The 11,966-nt window shown below is 44.5% G+C and overlaps 1 long non-coding RNA gene across 1 annotated transcript; it reads right to left on the bottom strand.

The window, feature by feature from the left end:
* Positions 1–280: 280 nt before the first annotated feature.
* Positions 281–2,185, bottom strand: LOC135308393 (uncharacterized). Its single transcript, XR_010368829.1, has 3 exons — positions 2,059–2,185; positions 1,525–1,601; positions 281–1,011 (listed from the first exon to the last, which is right to left on the bottom strand). It is a non-coding gene; the product is annotated as an uncharacterized LOC135308393 (long non-coding RNA).
* Positions 2,186–11,966: the final 9,781 nt, after the last annotated feature.

Raw genomic sequence — 11,966 nt, 5'->3', positions numbered from 1 at the left:
TCTTTGTTAGCGAGTCAGAGTCAAGGATTTCTTTCCACTGGTACAAATATAAAAAAGAGCAAGCAAGGATTTATTTATAGAGCTCCAGATCCTGCAGAATTCTGAACAACAGATTAAAGGGACTGGTGGTTATTTCATTCTCCAGTGAATGTTTGACTAATTATGAGCTATCTATTTTCTTTCCAAATATCAAAATGGGAAGAAAACAAATGTTTAGCAAACTAAGCCCCGAGTTTATATTTCAAACAAATCTGTGAGGAAATGTGTCTTGCATTCACAGCAGCTCTGCTCTATTAATCCATCAGAGGAATCTGAGGGGAGCACGGCAGTACAAGCAGGATAAGTGGAGGTTTTTAGAAAACTGCCATGAATGTTCTCCAGCAGTAAATGAAAATACAGATTTATATATTAACATTCAGTTTACCTCAGACTGGAAGGTGATGTTTGCTTGTGGTGCTGTGAAAGACCAAGCTCGCCTGATCTGCATTTTTGTTTAGCAGTAAAATACAGGACAATTCCTACAGTTGTAGAAATTCCTGTTTTGTATTCAGTTGTCTGTTCATGGCCATCACATCCCTGGAATGTCCAAGGCCCGGTTGGAGCAGCCTGGGATAGTGGAAGGTGTCCCTGTCCAGGGCAGGGGTGGGATGGGATGAGTTTTAAGGTCCTTCCACCCCAAACCAGTGTGGAATTCAATGTTTTATTGTGCAAAACACACAATTCAAAACTCAAAGTGGCAGATTTATTTTCACACTTCCTCAGGCTCTCTCCTCCCCTCATCTTCCCAAGGTGCCATTTTTGAGGGTGTGTTTCCCTCCCACCAAAGAAAACTCCCAATATGATGCCATGAAAGCTGGTTTTATTTTAAAACCATTCCTGAAGGTCTCACAGAGTTTATTCCAGGTAGTCCCAAAGAGCCACGAGAGCAAAGTGCTCACGCAGCAGAAACTCAGCCTGCAATACCTTGTTGGTGACTTAGGGAAGCTCCTGCCTAAGTCTCAGGTTCCCCATCTGTTAGAAACAGTGCTTTGTAAAAGTTCCTTAAGATCTGCTGATGAAAACCATTTTTGTACTTCTTTTTTTTGCAGCTGTGAACACTTTTCAAGTAAGAAATCCTTCATAGTTACACACAGATTCATCGCTAAAGTGGCAAAAAAGAAAAATATTCCAAAGAGCTATGCATTTTTTTTTTTGCAGTGGTTAGAGAGGATTAGAATCTGATATTTTCAAGAATAAATAAAAATAAAAGGGATTATTTAAGCAGCTCGTGTTCAAAGCCAGCAACTCACAGCAAGTCTGGGTGTTTTGAAGTTTGTAAGGAAATATTCTGAAGCCATTAGTCTGATGCTGCTGCTTGGAAGCAGAGTGGAGACTTAATTAAAGGTTTGAGGGGGAAGAGAGGATGGTGGAAGTTGTAGAACCATGGGCTGATGTTTTTGAAAAACATAGTAATATTTTTTAATATATGAGGATTTGTAAAAATGCAGGTCTGGATGGGAAAACTTATTCAGTGCCAATATTCACCTGCAGCTCCTGGATTCTTGGATTTCACTGTTTTCAGAACAACATCCTGGGAGTTCCATCACCAGGTTCCTACATTTCTGTGTGTATAGAAAGGGTTGGCTTAGTGTGACTAAAAACGAGCTTTAAATCTTTAAGTTTTTTCTAGATAGCTCTACAAGTTCGATCACCAAAGGACTTTCATGTGTTTCTTTCTTGTAGATATGTTCACACCTGTATTTCCCATTACAAAAACATTGCCCTTCACAGTTTTGTATTCAGCTTTATAAATAATTGCCTTATATTGAAATTATCATTGTTCTTCCTTTGTAGTTAAACCTTTTCTTGTTGTGTGAATTTGGGGGACTTTGTTGTGTGTGGTGGTTGATTATTCTCCACTCTTTTAACATGGCAACAATGTCAGAAATTGGGGTTTTGGTAGGATCCTGATCTGCCTGTTTCCCAGGGAAATATTGCTGGTCACAGAGGGCAGATGAGGAGGGAGGGAGGAAGTGTTCAGAAATCAGAGAATAAAAGAATCATAAATATTGGACAAACCCTCAAACATCGAGTCCAACCTTTCCCCAGCACTGCCAAGGCCAGCACCGCCCCTGTCCCCAAGTGCCACATCCACAGGGCTGTGAAATCCCTGCAGGGATGGGCACTCCACGTGAGCACCTTTTCCTGAAGGAATTTCCCCAAAATCCCCCCTGAGCTGCCCTGAGCCAGCCTGAGGCCGTTCCCTCTGCTCCTGTCCCTGTTCCCTGGGAGCAGAGCCCGACCCCCCGGCTGTGCCCTCCTGGCAGGGAATTCCAGAGAGGGAAAAGATCCCTGGGGATCCTCCTGTGCTCCAGGCTGAGCCCCTTCCCAGCTCCCTCAGGGATTCTGCAGCCCCTTCCCAGCTCCCTCAGGGATTCCCCAGCCCCTTCCCAGCTCCCTCAGGGATTCCCCAGCCCCTTCCCAGCCCTGTTCCTTTCTCTGGCCCTGCTCCAGCCTCTCAGGGTCTCCCTTGCCGTGAGGGGAAAATCAAAAAGTGGGAGAAAACGTGAGGGGAAAAAAAGTGCGGGAAGTTTGGGGAGGGCTCTGCTGCAGAGCTTTTCCCTTCTGGATCCTCCTTTTCTCCAGGCTGAGCCCTTTCCCAGCTCCCTCAGGAATTCTCCAACCCCTTCCCAGCTCTGTTCCCTTCAAGGTTTCTCCTACCATGAGGGGAAAATCAAAAAGTGGGAGAAAACGTGAGGGGAAAAAAAAGTGAGGGGAGTCTGAGGAAGGCTTTGATGCAGAGTTTTCCCTTCTGGATCCTTCTTTTCTCCACATTGAGCCCTTTCCATTTTCCTCAGCTGCTGCTGGGGCTCCAGCCCCTTCCCCAGCTCCGTTCCCTTCCCTGGACGCCCCCCAGCCCCTCAATGTCCTTCTTGTCATAAGCGGCCTAAAGCTGAGCCCAGGATTTGAGGTGAGGGAGAAGCTCCTAGTCAAGATTTACTCCTGTAAGTTTGTGCATGGAAAAGTTCAGCCACTAGAACTTTGTAGAGTTGAGCCTGACCTCAAGCACAGCTTCCAAAGGCTCCAGAGAGGTATTCTTGGGATGTGACTGGGAAATCTGAAGGGTGCTCCAGGGGCATGGCATGAGCAGTGCCAGGCTGAGCTATCCCAGTGCAGATGGAAACAGGATGGTGTTGGGAGGCTTGGGAAGCCTTTCCTTCTTTTCTTGGCACCTCACTTTTCAGAGCACCGGCGATTTTTACAACAAGCAACGCATCACTCTCCTCAGAGCTTTCACCTCCTGTCTCATTGTAAGAATTTCCACCTTCATTTCAAACAAAGATTTCACTCTTTGAAACTACAGGGGGAAAACTTGGGAGCCGTGGGCCCAGCTGTCGGAGCGCCAAGCGCTTGTCACTCGGAATTTCACCACCTAAATATGTTGGAGAAAGTCACATTATTTAGACCTGTCTGGGGATTGCTTTCCTGTTCCTTGGTGCTCCTCTGGGAGACAAGGTGTCCTTTTGTTTCCACACATGAAATAACGTGTTACTCATCAATTTTTGCCCTCCCCGAGCTGATTCAGTCAGATGGATTTGTGTCTAAGAGCCTCATGACTCTGTTCCTTCCACTTGGGTCAAACGAGACAAATTTTAGCTCCTCAGCGCTCGGCTAAATTTACCCAGTTTCTCTGCACACTTGATTTGGCAAAACCATATGGACTTTTTGATGCATTCCTCAGAGCTCTTCGGAATCCGCTTCCAAAGTCTGTATTCCTGGCTTGTACCCACTGTTCAGTGGGAGGTGTAGAAGAACAACGCCTATTTTAGGCGGAAGGTTTCCTGTGAACGTTCTTGTCTCGGACCAGCTCTTCCCTGCAGCTCCTGAAAGTGTGGAAGGGGCCAGACCTGTCCTCCCACCTCCTCCCACGCTCCCACACCTCCCCTGGGATGGGGATCCAGTGGATCAGCTCAGGGATGAGGCTGAGCAGGGATTTTCTCGCCTCCCTTCAGGCTGAGCTTTCCAAAGCGGAGCTCTTGGTCTGATCCCGAGTTCCCTGTGCTGCAGGGAAGGTGCTGGGGATGAAAAGGAGGACTGGGGGGGTCTCAGGTCAGCTTTAGCTATTTCTACCATCACACTTCAGTTTTTGCTGTGGGTTATAGAGTGAAAAAAAAAGAAGGAAAATCCCCTTTTAACCTGTTAGGCAGGATTTGCACAGGAAAAAATGTATTTGCTAAACACAAGCTGTGAAGCAGCTGACGTATCAGTCCCCAGGGATGTGCCTGAGAGTCATCCTGGGGGATATTAGGAGTTTTAATCCCATTCCCTGAGCAGTTTGCTGTAGGAATGAGAGCTGGGGATGTCTTCCACTGCCAGCTGAGCCTCCAGTGGGGCTGGAACATGAGCCTGCAGCAAAAATCTGAGGCTTTGTCCATAAAACACTGAGTGCACAGGGCCTGAGAAGGAGAGCTCTAATAATAAAGGTTCACAGAGAAAAAAGGAAAACCTATGAGCTGTTGCAAAAAAGACATTTGAGAATAGTCTTAGCCTCCTTTGTATTTCAGAAACAACTGCATGAATTGCCTTGTAATTGCTTTTGAGAAATTTTCGAATTGTGGGTAGGTTTGGGGATTTTTCCTTCTCTCAATGGGCATAAAACCAGATGATTTGTACCTGAAAGGACAGATCTGAAACAGAGGGGTGCTGTAAGGTCTTAGATTAGAGACAAGACAACTCCAAACTCAGCTGATGTAAAAACATTACATAGATATCACAGAATCATCTCTTTTCCTCCTGCTACCCAAGCCATGTGATCCCAGAGTTCATTTGCCCTGTGAAGAGCTGATTCAGGGAGCTCAACTGGCAGCAAACAACTCGCTTTTTTTTGGGAGAGTTGGTTCTTTGCTGCCTCGTTTTCTGCACTGATTCACCACAAAGTGAGACAGATTCACAAAGTGAGCCAAAGGTAGGAGAGGAGAAGTGGAGTGTTGGCAGCCCAGCAAAGGAGGGAGCCAGCAGGACACCCCCCTTCCACTGCAGCTCACCTTGGGTTGATTTAAGCCCCACCAAAATCTCCTTCTTGACATTTTAGAGTGACTTAAAAGCATTTTTCAGCTTTGGGTGGTAGCAGGAATCTGGGAAAATACAAGTGTTTGCATCAGCTCATGGTTCAATAATTGTGGGAAGTCAGCCTAGACTCATGGGGGTTAAAATTTGGATATACTCATGTGTGTGCCTGTGTTTGGCAGAGTTTGTAAGAACAATACAGAGAAATTATCTTTGAAAAATAAAATCAGAATTGTTGGCATTTTTTTTTCCTAGCAGAAACTATTAACTTTGAATTGAATGCAACATTTTGTTTCACATAAAATATTTTGCTTTGAGCTTTTAAATACCTTCCAAGTTTCATATCTCCTCTGCTATAAAATCCAATCTGAACTTGCAAATAGTTTGTTTACTCCAGAATCTTATTTTTTTTGGGAATATAAACCATTCCTTTTTGCTGCCAGCTATAGCTCTTAGTGCAGGCTCGTGGAGCTAGGCCACTTCCCCTCCCAAACACTCCCAGTGACTCAGGACTGCGGGTGGAACTGGAGTTTTGTCACTGCCAAGAATAAAACCCCACTGCTTTGGAGAGCAGAAAACTTAAGGGCATCATTTTTTATCATCCAAACCGAAAAGCTGTGGTTCAGCATGTTGATATTTTTGTATTGCTGGCGGTTCTTCGTCTTTGAAATTGAAAATGTTCAGCTCACACATCCATTTAAAAGCACCCAAAACCATCAAAATGCAGGTTGTGACACCTCGGGGTGGTCCATGAAGCCACCAAGGCCCTTGACCATGAGAGGTCACCACAGTGGTTTCAAGAGTTCCTTTGTGGGTCCAACGCCAAAGAAAGCTCCCCTTGCAGAAGATCCTGGAGAAGTTCAGGATCCGGTTGGCTGAACTGACAAATTTTCTGGAAACTCCCCTAAAATCGGAGCTAAAATTATTTCTTTTTGATGCTGAAATCACAGCTGTGACAAATATTCAGCCTTCTCCGTGATTCATGTGCTCTCTGAGAATGGGAAGTGTCAGAGTAGCACAATTTAGTAACTTGTGTTTCCTTCCCCCTAGTTCAGCAATTCTAATTTCACACGTTTTCTCTGGAGTGGGTAATCTGCAGACCCACCCTTCATTACCTGCCTTTATCCCACTCTTTCCCATTTTTCCAGCCATTCCCTGCTCCCAAATTATCAAATATTCAGTGTCCTGTAAGGTGACCCAGCAGGGGAACATTTTCTGCATTAGACGTTGCAGAATTAATTTACAGTCTTATGTCTTTTTTTACATTATTCTGCTTCAAAACATGCCCCAATTTACCTGCAAAATGTAATTCCCATTTTCTCTCTCTTTTGGCAGCTGCAAGTTTCTCTGAACCTCGTGCCCTCCATGTCCCTGAGCCCAACTCCACCAAGGTAAGACAATGCTGGGCACCTTCAGAGGTGTTTTAAATCTTATTTCTGCTCCTCATGGATACAAAAAGCAGGGAAGACCCCTCCTTTCCCATCGTTCCACCTCTCCCTGACCATGTGGGAACATTATTCCTGTACAACTGTCTCCCTGCTAATAAATTAATTTAAAACTTCTCCTTTTACCCCAGTTTGGTGCACGCTTGAAAGTCACACTTCCCTTCATTATTTTGCCTTTTTGGTTCCTTTTAACCCATTTCAACATCTCAGACTGGTTTCCTGCACGTAATAATTGTTTCTTTGGTAGTAGGCTTCAGAAAGATTGGTTTCCTGCACGTAAGAGTTGTTTCTTTCCTGATAGGCTTTGGGTTTGTGTTTGAGAAAGAAATCCTGGTGGTCTTCCATGCAATTAAATTCAAAATAGCTGTGGGGCTCCTGAAATGAAAATATATTTCACTGCAGAGCTGTCATCCTAACCAATCACCTCAGATGAGTGCTTGCTGTTCTCTCCCTTGCTGTAAAATAATGTGTGTTTTAAAGCTGGGATTTTTCTTTTCTCTCTGCCCTCGTGCTCGTTAGAAGTTTGTAAATGAAACCTCATTATGTCAAGCAGCTGGGAGTTGTGTTTAAAACCTCTCACTTTAAAAGAAAAGAATTATCTAAGTAACAAAATTAAAATGTACACACTCAGGCCAGAGTGGTAACAGAGCCACTTAAGTCTTCGCAGGGATAGCTGGGCACAAGGAAAACATGGAAAACATGGAAAACACTGGGAAAAGTGGAGTTCTGCTGGCACATTGTCCTCCTAGGCAGGGCTTGGTTTAATAACTCATCAAACCCACGTTGTTGAAAGTCACCTGGTGCCAGTTGTAAGGGATTTTTTAAACTTCCCTTCATGAGAGGGATTGTCTGGAATTAGAGGAAATTTTGTTCTGCTGCTTATAGCGAAGTCATTTCATTTAAGGGTCTGGAGTGAAATGGAGCTCGTGGTGTTTAACTGAGGTCTTCACAAAAAGAGCAAATCTGGGGCTGGATTTATAGGGAATGCATCTTTTATGTGAAAAGAGGATAGAGAAAGGAATTATTTTGAAGAGGTCAATTGATAAAAGCCAGTCCTTCTGGTGGAATATTGAACAGCTCAATCAGAGATGAAGGATTTGAGGATTTGGGTTTTACTGGGTTGCCTCAACCCTGCACTTTATAGGATTCCTCTTAGGGAAGGATTTTTAGGAGGACATTGTCATCCCAAGACTTTGACCAAAGGAGGATCTGGCTCCACACTCCCTGATTCCAACCTGGAATTTGAAGTTGCTTAGATTAGAAAACACATTTGACTTTCCTTTTTTTGGGGGATTGAAAGCTGTGTTTTAGCATGAATTTTCATGAAAATTGGAGATGAATTTAGATTTTTAGAGGCGAGCTTTCAAGGCAGCTCACTATTTTTTTTTTGTGTGTCAGAATGGGTTGGAAACTGGTTGGCACTGGAATGGCTGGGATCACATGGGACTTTTCAAGTCAGAGATAGCTCCACTTGTTCAAGAGATGCTTTCATGTGGTTTCCAAGGGAAATAGTAACTCCTTACAACATTTTTACAAGACAGCAAATGTCAAAGTGCCTGGTGGCAAAGTTCCACTGTTTCAGCCTCCAAACCCATCTCTCCAGCAAAAGTAAATATGTGTTAATGATGCATAAAACTCCTCTGTAAGAAGTGGGTTGAGCAGGAGGCTTTAAAGGTTGGCAGTTTAATAGAATTGAAAATTATCTCCCTTCTCTTAGTGAAGGTGGGAAGAATTAACAGGTAGAGGAGCAGGTGAAAGCTCCTGGTGTTGGGGCTTTTAGTTGTGGAATGAGTCAAGGAGTTGGGAAGAGCTAGGCTGTAGAATAATGGAATTGTTTGGGTTGGAAAAGGTCTCCAAGATCTTTCTTTTATAGGGCAAAAGTAAGCAGAATAACCTTTAGTTCCCACCCAAAATGTCTGTATTATATGGAAAACATTCATTTTTTCATTAATAAAGCCCATAAATATTTCAGATATCACAGCAGGGCTCATCATTTGTAATGAGCTTTCCTCATTACACTGGGTAATTGTTCTGTGTGTAAGGAGCAGAGTAACCCAAACTATCCCATGGATTATTTGGCCCAGTGCTTCAGATTGGGCTCTGGAAATTGTTTAGGCTGTTGATTCTTCCAAAGTATCAAAACAATAACTTAGATGTGATGGGTTTAACTTCTCTCTGTGTGTTTTCTTTAACAATCCAAGGCATGCTTTTTTTGACGTGTAAATCAGCTTTTTTCACATTTAAAATGCTGGGCTCATCACTCTCTGATATAATTCCCATTATTTTGCTTGTGCCAAGCTTTAATACATTTCTAGACAAGCTTTTCCCCATCAGAGCGTCACCAGTGGCCTGTCTGTCAGCTCTGGGTGGGCAGGAGGTGGAATCTGCTCTGTCTGAGAGTGTCTGCGTGGCCTGGGGGGGACTGATGGGCTCCCATTTAAGGCTTTTTCCCAGTGACAGCACCAATTTGTGCCCTTTGCCAGCCATCAGTCTTCATTAGGCTGATGGGAGATGATATCTGGGAGATCTCTACCTGGCCTTCTGACTGGATTAAAATTGGCCCAAAAGTTACTGGGCCAAGGGAGTATGGGCAGTGTGATCACAGAACTCTGGTCCTTCCACAATCAAAGCCCAGAGTGCCACATTATAAACTTCTTCTGTGCTTTTTTTTTTTGGGAGATATTTGTATTTTTCTGGCCCACATTTGCCATTTAGCCCTGGTTTGCTGTGATATTTTCCATCACCTGGGAAGCAGTGCTGGAAAATGAGGGGGAGCAGCAGACTGGGAGAGGAACAGCAGCCATGTGAACATTAAAAGGCCTGAATACCAGCAAGGCCACTACATTTGCAAGACCTTAGGTAGTTTATGTACTATTTTATGCATGGAGCCTCCTAGCAGTTATTTCTCATGGATCTGCAAAATATAAAAGACTTTAGGTTAAAGGAATAATAATGAATCATTTATGAGATATTATCTACGAAGATGGATTGGTTCCATCTGTTGCAGTAATAAAAATAATAATGCTCAGCAATTACATAAATGCTTTACAGGTTTTCAGTGCGCATCACAAACATTAATCTAAGATCTAGCCCATAGCACAGTTTTTAAGAGCTTATAAAAAGCCTTCAGCTTATACATGCTGGGTTATTTATTTATTTTTAACAAGGAAATTTGTCGTAATAGAGTTTTTAAACTGGTTTAGAAAATTGAGTTGTAACTCCTCAGTCTAAGGCACTCTACATAGATGGCCACAAAATTGGTTTCTTTTTCTTTCTGTTGGTTGAAGTTGCTGCAAATGTCCAGGAGAAATACAGCTCCACAGGCAGGTGTTCATTATCATACAAATGATGGAAAAGTCTTCCAGGATGCCTTACTGGCATTATCTCCCAGTTATTTGTTAATCTCATTTTTTTGTGTCTTGTAAGCAGCTCACTGAGGGAAGGGCAAGGGTTTCTGAGGCAGAGCAGAGCCTGACAGTGCTTGTGCTGTTGCACACTTATATTTCATATAGGATCTTTTTGCTCCCTGAAAGAAATCATTCTTTTTGTTCACTGCAGGAACAAATCAGATATATGAACAATTGTTTTCATGCTTTAGATGCAGTCTAATTTAACCAGCAGAATGAGTATTAGGTTTAATTTTGTTCTGCTTGGATTTTCATTTGAATTCTAGAAAAAGAAGTGATGATAACTTTAGACAAAGGAATTGTTTGATTGTTTGATGTGCTTTCTGGCAGACAGAGGTGTGGTAAAACAGGCAGGATTTAAATGCAATTTAAAATAGAATTATCCCAGCTGATATTTTGGGCAGGTCCATCGGCTCTGTGAATATATAGATCAATCTATTTTGTTAGCTTTGATTTAGGTACATTTGTGAGGGTGTCTTGGAATGGGCTCCTCTGCAGTGTAACTTGTGACCTTGAAAGACAAGGTGCCATGGGAGCTCCTGCCTTGTAAATCTGTTTATCTGTGCACGTCACAGATAAGACCCAGGCCTTGCAATGCCCCTTGACTGAGCAAATGACATTAATTCTATTAACTCTGGGAAAAAGGAGAGTTTGTATTGACAATTTGAATGGGAGGGGAGGTCAGGTGTCTTCCCCCACCAAATATTTGGCTTGGAAATATTTAACACTTCATCCATGGAAAGGTTTTATTGGAACTAAGGAAAAAAAAAATTCCTCCAGCAATATTCTGTTAATTCATATCTAATGAGATTAATTAAAACAGATGGGGGAAAAAAAACCCTCCAGTGTTTCATAGGCAGAGAAAGGCTGCATTCAGTTTGGTCAGACCCAAGTGCTGATGATCATTCCTGAACTAGAGAAGAGTTTGTTATCAGTATTCCCTGCCCCTGTAACCATCCCTGACCTGGGAAGCAATTCCCTATTCCCTGTCCCATTATCCCACTCTCGGGGTTATTGGCTCTGGGCACTGCAAACCCTTCCTGCTTTTGGGAACTCCAGGTGCTGCTGGAGGGGCTCTGCTGCCAGCCTGGCTTCCCCTTGACATCCAGTGCTCCTCCCCTGGACCTGTCCCTGGGTATCCAGCTCCTCTCCAGCCCTTCCCCCAGGATGTTTCACTCATGGAGCAGCTTCACTCTGATCATCTTTGGGCCTGCCCTCTGAGCTTCTGGGTCACAGAATCCCGGGATGGGCCAGGCTGGAAGGGACCACAGTGGCTCAGGATTGTGTCCCGACAGCTCTGGGACATCCCCAGGAAGGGAGACCCCACAGCCTCTCTGGGCTCTGTTCCAGCTCGGTCCCTGTCCAGGGCAGAAGTTCTGCCTCCTGTGCAGGGAAATTGCTGGGCTCAGTCCCTGCCTGTTGCTCTGGTGCCATTGCTGGGCCTGGAGCAAAGCCTGGCCCTGCTCTGCCCCTCCTGCACCCAGGGACACCCAGGGACACCCAGGGACACTCAGGAACACCCAGGGCTGAGCCCCTCTCCCTGGGGTTCCTCTCCAGGCTGAGCAGCCCCAGCTCCCTCAGCCTTTCCTGGGCACGGAGCTGCTCCAGGCCCTTGCTCAGCTCCAGGAGCTCCTGTCCCTGCTGTGCTGAGGAGCAAGAGCAGACACAGCACCCAGAGGTGCCTCACAAGCCTGGGCACAGGGGCAGGGTCCCTTGGTCCTTTGCTGGACGGCAGTGCCTGTTCCCAGCTGTCACATTATGGCTAAAAGTAATTATTTCTTATAAAACGCTTTTCATTCTGTGCCTCCTCCAAAACATGAAGCGCACCATGGAAGTCCCTTAATGCCAGTGCACCTCAGCCCTTTGGGAACAACCTCCAACAAACTGCTCTGGAAACCTGCCCAGAAACCTCCCTGGGTGCAGGATGGAACTGCCATGGTGTGAACACTGGGCTGTGTTTTCAGTGCCACTCTCACAAGAGTTAAATTTCAGAGGTGCTGCTCTGAGCTGGCTTTGTTTCAGACATCAGAACAAACCCTTTCAAGCTGCTGGTGCACAAGAGCTTTGA

Source organism: Passer domesticus, chromosome 10 (assembly GCF_036417665.1).
Source record: "Passer domesticus isolate bPasDom1 chromosome 10, bPasDom1.hap1, whole genome shotgun sequence".
NCBI lineage: Eukaryota > Metazoa > Chordata > Aves > Passeriformes > Passeridae > Passer > Passer domesticus.
Note: the sequence above shows the minus strand (reverse complement) of the source record. Positions and strands in the feature narration are given on the sequence as shown.